This window comes from Dendrobates tinctorius, unplaced genomic scaffold, assembly GCF_039654945.1.
Source record: "Dendrobates tinctorius isolate UK_male_01 unplaced genomic scaffold, ASM3965494v1 ptg000470l, whole genome shotgun sequence".
Classification (NCBI taxonomy): Eukaryota; Metazoa; Chordata; class Amphibia; order Anura; family Dendrobatidae; genus Dendrobates; species Dendrobates tinctorius.
In genome coordinates, this window is record NW_027362132.1 from 139,279 (window position 1) to 149,442 (window position 10,164).

The window sequence follows — 10,164 nt, forward strand, 5'->3', positions numbered from 1 at the left end:
GAGGACGGGGACATCTCTCTGGTGTTGTCCTCTCACTGGACAGATCTGGAGGAAACACATACAGGGACTGAATTCATTCTCTACATACAGATAATTATAGGCCGTGTGTATTTAGTCCTGTCTATTACCTGGTGATGTGAGGGGCTGGGGAACCTCCATTATGACGTTCTTGTACAGATCTCTGTGTCCTTCTAAATACTCCCACTCCTCCATGGAGAAATAGACAGCAACATCCTGACACCTTATAGGAACCTGACACATACAATGATACCGTCATCCCCCGATCCCTTCATAGCGTTACTGTATAATGTCCCAGCATTCCCAGCAGTGTCACCTCTCCAGTCAGCAGCTCAATCATCTTGTAGGTGAGTTCTAGGATCTTCTGGTCATTGATGTCCTCATGGATCAGGGGGTGAGGTGGAGGCCCCGTGATTGGGCTCAGGGGTCTTCCCCATCCCTCAGACACAGGGTCCTGACAGCGATCACTAGAGGTCTTCTTCACCACTGTGTAATCCTGGTTATGGAGAGACACAGTAATAAATCTCACTCCAGACATTTCCAGAGTCCTCACCTCTCCAGTTCTGTCCACCTGTTATTCCCATAGATAAGAATGATGTAATGTGACGTCATCAGAATCTCTCACCTCTCCAGTGAGACGGAAGAGGATCTCTAGGGTGAGGTGTAACATCCTCTCCGCCATCTTGTCTCTGTCCATATCCATCCTTGATGGGGAAATCAGGAAAATTCTCTTCTGTAGAAGATCTTCACTGAGAGGATTCGATATTGTAGAGACCTGAATGAGAAGAAGATGATCCGATGTAACATCATAAGAATCCTGTGTAATAATACAATTACTGGAGATAATAAGGGAAACATATGAGGAGATTTATTATCTTACAGGGTTTAGTTTTCTCCCCTGACATCTACTAATAAAACCTATATATTTAGGCCACAGACAACAAGCAGTTTCCTCCTCGGAGTCGGCAGCTGAACACGTTCCTCATAGACTCATCTTCCATAACGCTAATTCTCGTCTCATTACCGACACTGGAATCGCCATTAGCAATACTGCAGGAGAGATTCATTACATGCGACATGAGAAATACAGTCATATGTAAAAGTTTGGGCACCCCTATTAATGTTAACCTTTTTTCTTTATAACAATTTTGGTTTTTGCAACAGCTATTTCAGTTTCATATATCTAATAACTGATGGACTCAGTTATATTTCTGGATTCAAATGAGGTTTATTGTACTAACAGAAAATGTGCAATCTGCATTTAAACAAAATTTGACCGGTGCAAAAGTATGGGCACCCTTATCATTTTCTTGATTTGAACACTCCTAACTACTTTTTACTGACTTCCTGAAGCACTAAATTGGTTTTGTAACCTCATTGAGCTTTGAACTTCATAGGTGTATCAAATCATGAGGAAAGGTATTTAAGGTGGCCACTTGCAAGTAGTTCTCCTATTTGATTCTCCTATGAAGAGTGGCATCATGGGCTCCTCAAAACAACTCTCAAATGATCTGAAAACAAAGATTATTCAACATAGCTTTTCAGGGGAAGGATACAAAAAGTTGTCTCAGAGATTTAACCTGTGAGTTTCCACTGTGAGGAACATAGTAAGGAAATGGAAGAACACAGGTACAGTTCTTGTTAAGCCCAGAAGTGGCAGGCCAAGAAAAATATCAGAAAGGCAGAGAAGAAGAATGCTGAGAACAGTCAAGGACAATCCACAGACCACCTCCAAAGACCTGCAGCATCATCTCGCTGCAGATGGTGTCACTGTGCATCGGTCAACAATACAGCGCACTTTGCACAAGGAGAAGCTGTATGGGAGAGTGATGCGAAAGAAGCCGTTTCTGCAAGCACGCCACAAACAGAGTCGCCTGAGGTCTGCAAAAGCACATTTGGACAAGCCAGTTACATTTTGGAAGAAGGTCCTGTGGACTGATGAAACAAAGATTGAGTTGTTTGGTCATACAAAAAGGCGTTATGCATGGAGGCTTAAAATCACAGCATTCCAAGAAAAACATTTGCTACCCACAGTAAAATTTGGTGGAGGGTCCATCATGCTTTGGGGCTGTGTGGCCAATGCCGGCACCGGGAATCTTGTTAAAGTTGAGGGTCGCATGGATTCAACTCAGTATCAGCAGATTCTTGACAATAATGTGCAAGAATCAGTGACGAAGTTGAAGTTACGCAGGGGATGGATATTTCAGCAAGACAATGATCCAAAACACCGCTCCAAATCTACTCAGGCATTCATGCAGAGGAACAATTACAATGTTCTGGAATGGCCATCCCAGTCCCCTGACCTGAATATCATTGAACATCTGTGGGATGATTTGAAGCGGGCTGTCCATGCTCGGCGACCATCAAAATTAACTGAACTGGAATTGTTTTGTAAACCGGAATGGTCACAAATACCTTCATCCAGGATCCAGGAACTCATTAATAGCTACAGGAAGCGACTAGAGGCTGTTATTTTTGCAAAAGGAGGATCTACGAAATATTAATGTCACTTTTATGTTGAGGTGCCAATACATTTGCACCGGTCAAATTTTGTTAAAATGCATATTGCACATTTTCTGTTAGTACAATAAACCTCATTTGAATCCAGAAATATAACTGAGTCCATCAGTTATTAGATATATGAAACTGAAATAGCTGTTGCAAAAACCAAAATTGTTATAAAGAAAAAAGGTTAACATTAATAGGGGTGCCCAAACTTTAACATATGACTGTAACTCCTTCATGATGAGGACGACATCTTCATCTTCTACTGCGGCTCTAGAGACAGATGTGGCCAGAGTCGGTCACTGCCTCCATCCCCACCGGCCGTCTATATGAAGGTTTCCCGTCTTCCCCGCACTGGAATCTTCTCTCCCGTTAGATCTCAGCTCTGAGTCACACAAAGAAGTTTGAGGCTTTTCTGGAAGAACAGGACAGGAGAGATCTGAGGCCGATGTCTCCATGTACAGGGTTTCCCCTCGGGATAAGAGGCTTTTCTATCCCTTTCCCCCAATTAGAGGGGACACCTGTGGATATCGGGGTCTTTACCGGCTGCAGTCCTGGGGGGATTTACTCGGTAACGTGGACGTTGGACAAACGTCACCATCAATTCCCATCAGAGTGAAGGAACATCGCTCCTCTATTCAGCTCTATGGATCCAGGATGAAATCCACTGCGGCCCCTGCAAGAAAAGAGCGAAGTCTGGTGAGACCCCCCGAGGCCGGAGATTTCTACAGCTGCTCTGTGCGCACAGGACCTGTGATGAGGTCACAGGAGGGGAGGAGTCAGGGGGTCACATGATCAGGGGCCTCAGTGTGGACAGGACTCTGCTGTGCTGGTTGTCATGGTGCTGGATGAGGGGAAGTTTATGTGTGGGGTCAGGAGGGGTTTACAGGGTAGATGTAGCAGAGGCGTGTGTGTGCGAGGTGTACGGAGCGGAGCCGTGTGTATACGAGGTGTACGGAGCGGAGCCGTGTGTACGAGGTGTACGGAGCAGAGCCGTGTGTGTACGAGGTGTACGGAGCGGAGCCGTGTGTGTGCGAGGTGTACGGAGTGGAGCCCTGTGTGTACGAGGTGTACGGAGCGGAGCCGTGTGTGTACGAGGTGTACGGAGCGGAGCCGCGTGTGTACGAGGTGTGTGGCGCGGAGCCGCGTGTGTACGAGGTGTGTGGCGCGGAGCCGCGTGTGTACGAGGTGTGCGGAGCGGACACGTGAGTGTACGAGGTGTACGGAGCGGAGCCGCGTGTGTACGAGGTGTACGGAGCGGAGCCGCGTGTGTACGAGGTGTACGGAGCGGAGCCGCGTGTGTAAGAGGTGTGTGGCGTGGAGCCGCGTGTGTACGAGGTGTGTGGCGCGGAGCCACGTGTGTACGAGGTGTGCGGAGCGGAGACGTGAGTGTACGAGGTGTACGGAGCGGAGCCGCGTGTGTACGAGGTGTACGGAGCGGAGCCGCGTGTGTACGAGGTGTACGGAGCGGAGCCGCGTGTGTACGAGGTGTACGGAGTGGAGCCGCGTGTGTACGAGGTGTACGGAGCGGAGCCGCGTGTGTGCGAGGTGTACGGAGCGGAGCCGCGTGTGTACGAGGTGTGTGGCGCGGAGCCGCGTGTGTACGAGGTGTGCGGAGCGGAGACGTGAGTGTACGAGGTGTACGGAGCGGAGCCGTGTGTGTACGAGGTGTACGGAGCGGAGCCGTGTGTGTACGAGGTGTACGGAGCGGAGCCGCGTGTGTACGAGGTGTGTGGCGCGGAGCCGCGTGTGTACGAGGTGTGTGGCGCGGAGCCGCGTGTGTACGAGGTGTACGGAGCGGAGCCCTGTGTGTACGGTGCTGCGGGGCCTCTGCCGACATTTTGTGAAAGGCCCGAACCCCCGCAGTTTATATATTTATTTTTACTCATTTATATAGCACTATTAATTACACAGCGCTTTACAGACATTAGTGACATTGTCCCCAATGAGGCTCACAATCTAAATTTCCTATCTTTGGAATGTAGGAGGAAACCGATGCAAACACGGAGAGAACATACAAACTCCTTGCAGATGTTGTCCTTGTGTAAGGACGGGGACTGTGTACCTGCTTTGTCTGCTCTTGCCCTTAGTTCGGTTGGATTCTGCCCTTGCCCAAAATGGAGTTGCTGGCTTCACAGGGGCCATCTTCTTTCCTGTCTGCTGTATATATAAGGGAACTCTGCACACTAGTGATGGGAAGTTCGGCTCCTTTTTTCGATCCGGCTAATTCGGCTCCGCTCACCATAAAGAGACGGCTCTTTTGGCTCTTTTAACGGCTCTTTTTTTAATAATTCGTTTTCCCCAGTCCTCGTTCCAGGTCTTTGCCTGTAAAGTGAGGCCTCATTCTCCACCTGTATAAGGATCTAGTGACGCAGTGTAGGCTGTTATTCAGCATTGCTGCTTCCTCAGATTGTCAGCTCTTGTGATCAGGCCCCTGCTCCTCGCTCCGGTCTCTCCTGTACAGTGAGGCCTCATTATACCCCTGTATAAGGATCTAATGACGCAGTGTAGACAGTTATTCAGCATTGCTGTTTCCTCAGATTGTCAGCTCTTGTGATCAGGCCCCTGCTCCTCGCTCCGGTCTCTCCTGTACAGTGAGGCCTCATTATATACCCCTGTATAAAGATCTAGTGACACAGTGTAGACTGTTATTCAGCATTGCTGTTTCCTCAGATTGTCAGCTCTTGTGATCAGGCCCCTGCTCCTCGCTCCGGTCTCTCCTGTACAGTGAGGCCTCATTATATACCCCTGTATAAGGATCTAGTGACACAGTGTAGACTGTTATTCAGCATTGCTGTCTCCTCAGATTGTCAGCTCTTGTGATCAGGCACCTGCTCCTCGCTCCGGTCTCTCCTGTACAGTGAGGCCTCATTATACCCCTGTATAAAGATCTAGTGACACAGTGTAGACTGTTATTCAGCATTGCTGTCTCCTCAGATTGTCAGCTCTTGTGATCAGGCCCCCGCTCCTCGCTCCGGTCTCTCCTGTACAGTGAGGCCTCATTATACCCCTGTATAAGGATCTAGTGACGCAGTGTAGACTGTTATTCAGCATTGCTGCTTCCTCAGATTGTCAGCTCTTGTGATCAGGCCCCTGCTCCTCGCTCCGGTGTCTCCTGTACAGTGAGGCCTCATTATACCCCTGTATAAGGATCTAGTGACGCAGTGTAGACTGTTATTCAGCATTGCTGTCTCCTCAGATTGTCAGCTCTTGTGATCAGGCCCCTGCTCCTCGCTCCGGTGTCTCCTGTACAGTGAGGCCTCATTATACCCCTGTATAAGGATCTAGTGACGCAGTGTAGACTGTTATTCAGCATTGCTGTCTCCTCAGATTGTCAGCTCCTGTGATCAGGCCCCTGCTCCTCGCTCCGGTCTCTCCTGTACAGTGAGGCCTCATTATACCCCTGTATAAGGATCTAGTGACGCAGTGTAGACAGTTATTCAGCATTGCTGTTTCCTCAGATTGTCAGCTCCTGTGATCAGTCCCCTGCTCCTCGCTCCGGTCTCTCCTGTACAGTGAGGCCTCATTATATCCCTGTATAAGGATCTAGTGACGCAGTGTAGACTGTTATTCAGCATTGCTGTTTCCTCAGATTGTCAGCTCCTGTGATCAGTCCCCTGCTCCTCGCTCCGGTCTCTCCTGTACAGTGAGGCCTCATTATACCCCTGTATAAGGATCTAGTGACGCAGTACAGACTGTTATTCATCATTGCTGTTTCCTCGGATTCTCAGCTCTTGTGATCAGGCCCCTGCTCCTCGCTCCGGTCTCTCCTGTACAGTGAGGCCTCATTATACCCCTGTATAAAGATCTAGTGACGCAGTGTAGACTGTTATTCAGCATTGCTGTTTCCTCAGATTGTCAGCTCTTGTGATCAGACCCCTGCTTCTCGCTCCGGTGTCTCCTGTACAGTGAGGGCCTCATTATACCCCTGTATAAGGATCTAGTGACGCAGTACAGACTGTTATTCGGCATTGCTGTTTCCTCAGATTGTCAGCTCTTGTGATCAGTCCCCAGCTCCTCGCTCCGTGCTCTCCTGCAAAGTGAGGCCTCATTATACCCCTGTATAAGGATCTAGTGACGCAGTGTAGACTGTTATTCAGCATTGCTGTCTCCTCAGATTGTCAGCTCTTGTGGTCAGGCCCCGGCTCCTCACTCCGGTCTCTCCTGTACAGTGAGGGCCTCATTATACCCCTGTATAAGGATCTAGTGACGCAGTACAGACTGTTATTCGGCATTGCTGTTTCCTCAGATTGTCAGCTCTTGTGATCAGGCCCCAGCTCCTCGCTCCGTGCTCTCCTGCAAAGTGAGGCCTCATTATACCCCTGTATAAGGATCTAGTGATGCAGTGTAGACTGTTATTCAGCATTGCTGTCTCCTCAGATTGTCAGCTCTTGTGATCAGGCCCCGGCTCCTCGCTCTGCTCTCTCCTGTACAGTGAGGCTTCATTATACCCCTGTATAAGGATCTAGTGACGCAGTGTAAACTGTTATTCAGCATTGCTGGGTCCTCAGATTGTCAGCTCTTGTGATCAGGCCCCTGCTCCTCGCTTTGCTCTCTCCTGTACAGTGAGGCCTCATTATACCCCTGTATAAGGATCTAGTGACGCAGTGTAGACTGTTATTCAGCATTGCTGGGTCCTCAGATTGTCAGCTCCTGTGATCAGGCCCCTGCTCCTCTCTCCGGTCTCTCCTGTACAGTGAGTCCTCATTATACCCCTGTATAAGGATCTAGTGACGCAGTACAGACTGTTATTAAGCATTGCTGTTTCCTCAGATTGTCAGCTCTTGTGATCAGGCCCCTGCTCCTCGCTCCGGTCTCTCCTGTAGAGTGAGGCCTCATTATACCCCTGTATAAGGATCTAGTGACGCAGTACAGACTGTTATTCAGCATTGCTGTCTCCTCAGATTGTCAGCTCTTGTGGTCAGGCCCCTGCTCCTTGCTCCGGTGTCTCCTGTACAGTGAGGCCTCATTATACCCATGTATAAGGATCTAGTGACGCAGTGTAGACTGTTATTAAGCATTGCTGTTTCCTCAGATTGTCAGCTCTTGTGATCAGGCCCCTGCTCCTCGCTCCGGTCTCTCCTGTAGAGTGAGGCCTCATTATACCCCTGTATAAGGATCTAGTGACGCAGTGTAGACTGTTATTCAGCATTGCTGTTTCCTCAGATTGTCAGCTCTTGTGATCAGGCCCCTGCTCCTCGCTCTGGTCTCTCCTGTACAGTGAGGCCTCATTATACCCCTGTATAAGGATCTAGTGACGCAGTACAGACTGTTATTCAACATTGCTGTTTCCTCAGATTGTCAGCTCTTGTGATCAGGCCCCTGCTCCTCGCTCCGGTCTCTCCTGTACAGTGAGGCCTCATTATACCCATGTATAAGGATCTAGTGACGCAGTGTAGACTGTTATTCAGCATTGCTGTTTCCTCAGATTGTCAGCTATTGTGATCAGGCCCCGGCTCCTCGCTCCGTTCTCTCCTGTACAGTGAGGCCTCATTATACCCCTGTATAAGGATCTAGTGACGCAGTGTAGACTGTTATTCAGCATTGCTGTGTCCTCAGATTGTCAGCTCTTGTGATCAGGCCCCTGCTCCTCACTCCGGTCTCTCCTGTACAGTGAGGCCTCATTATACCCCTGTATAAGGATCTAGTGACGCAGTGTAGACTGTTATTCAGCATTGCTGTGTCCTCAGATTGTCAGCTCTTGTGATCAGGCCCCTGCTCCTCACTCCGGTCTCTCCTGTAGAGTGAGGCCTCATTATACCCCTGTATAAGGATCTAGTGACGCAGTGTAGACTGTTATTCAGCATTGCTGTGTCCTCAGATTGTCAGCTCTTGTGATCAGGCCCCTGCTCCTCGCTCCGGTCTCTCCTGTACAGTGAGGCCTCATTATACCCCTGTATAAGGATCTAGTGACGCAGTGTAGACTGTTATTCAACATTGCTTTGTCCTCAGATTGTCAGCTCTTCTGATCAGGCCCCTGCTCCTCGCTCTGCTCTCTCCTGTACAGTGAGGCCTCATTATACCCCTGTATAAGGATCTAGTGATGCAGTACAGACTGTTATTCAGCATTGCTGTTTCCTCAGTTTGTCAGCTCTTGTGATCAGGCCCTGGCTCCTCGCACCACCCCCGGGTTAGCCCCCCCTTAGTGAGAATTTGGGTAAAAAATGATTACATTCGTTAGATCTTTGTTAGATCCGGTTTGATCAACCAAAACTAACGTTAGATCACCCCTACAAAATGAGATATTTACGATCTTTTCCAGGGGGGGCTAACCCGTAGCTAGCCCCCCCAACTATGAAATTTGCTGTTTTTTGGATGGATTCTGATAGATATTCGTTAGATCCGGTTTGATCAGCAAAAATTAACGTTAGATCTCCTTTCGTTCCCGAGATATTGGGGGGGGGGGGTGGGGGGTTAGCCCCCCCTAATTTGAAATTTGCCATTTTTTGGATGGATTCTGATAGATATTCGTTAGATCTGGTTTGATCAGCAAAAATTATCGTTAGATCTCCTTTTGTTCCCAAGATATTGGGGGTGTCAGGTGGGGGTTAGGTACGGGTTAGCCCCCCCTAATTTGAAGTTTGCCATTTTTTGGATGGATTCTGATAGATATTCGTTAGATCCGGTTTGATCAGCAAAAATTAACGTTAGATCTCCTTTTGTTCCCAAGATATTGGGGGTGTCAGGTGGGGGGTTAGGTACGGGTTAGCCCCCCCAACTTTGAAATTTGCTGTTTTTTTGATGGATTCTGATAGATATTCGTTAGATCCGGTTTGATCAGCAAAAATTGACGTTAGATCTCCTTTTGTTCCCAAGATATTGGGGGTGTCAGGTGGGGGGTTAGGTACGGGTTAGCCCCCCCAACTTTGAAATTTGCTGTTTTTTGGATGGATTCTGATAGATATTCGTTAGATCCGGTTTGATCAGCAAAAATTAACGTTAGATCTCCTTTCGTTCCCGAGATATTGGGGGGGGGCGGTGGGGGGTTAGCCCCCCTAATTTGAAATGTGCCGTTTTTTGGATGGATTCTGATAGATATTCGTTAGATCCGGTTTGATCAGCAAAAATTAACGTTAGATCTCCTTTCGTTCCCGAGATATTGGGGGTGTCAGGTGGGGGGTTAGGTACGGGTTAGCCCCCCTAATTTGAAGTTTGCCATTTTTTGGATGGATTCTGATAGATATTCGTTAGATCTGGTTTGATCAGCAAAAAGTAACGTTAGATCTCCTTTTGTTCCCAAGATATTGGGGGTGTCAGGTGGGGGGTTAGGTACGGGTTAGCCCCCCCAACTTTGAAATTTGCTGTTTTTTGGATGGATTCTGATAGATATTCGTTAGATCCGGTTTGATCAGCAAAAATTAACGTTAGATCTCCTTTCGTTCCCGAGATATTGGGGGTGTCAGGTGGGGGGTTAGGTACGGGTTACCCCCCCCTAATTTGAAATTTGCCGTTTTTTGGATGGATTCTGATAGATATTCGTTAGATCCGGTTTGATCAGCAAAAATTAACGTTAGATCTCCTTTCGTTCCCTAGATATTGGGGGTGTCAGGTGGGGGGTTAGGTACGGGTTAGCCCCCCCAACTTTGAAATTTGCTGTTTTTTGGATGGATTCTGATAGATATTCGTTAGATCCGGTTTGAT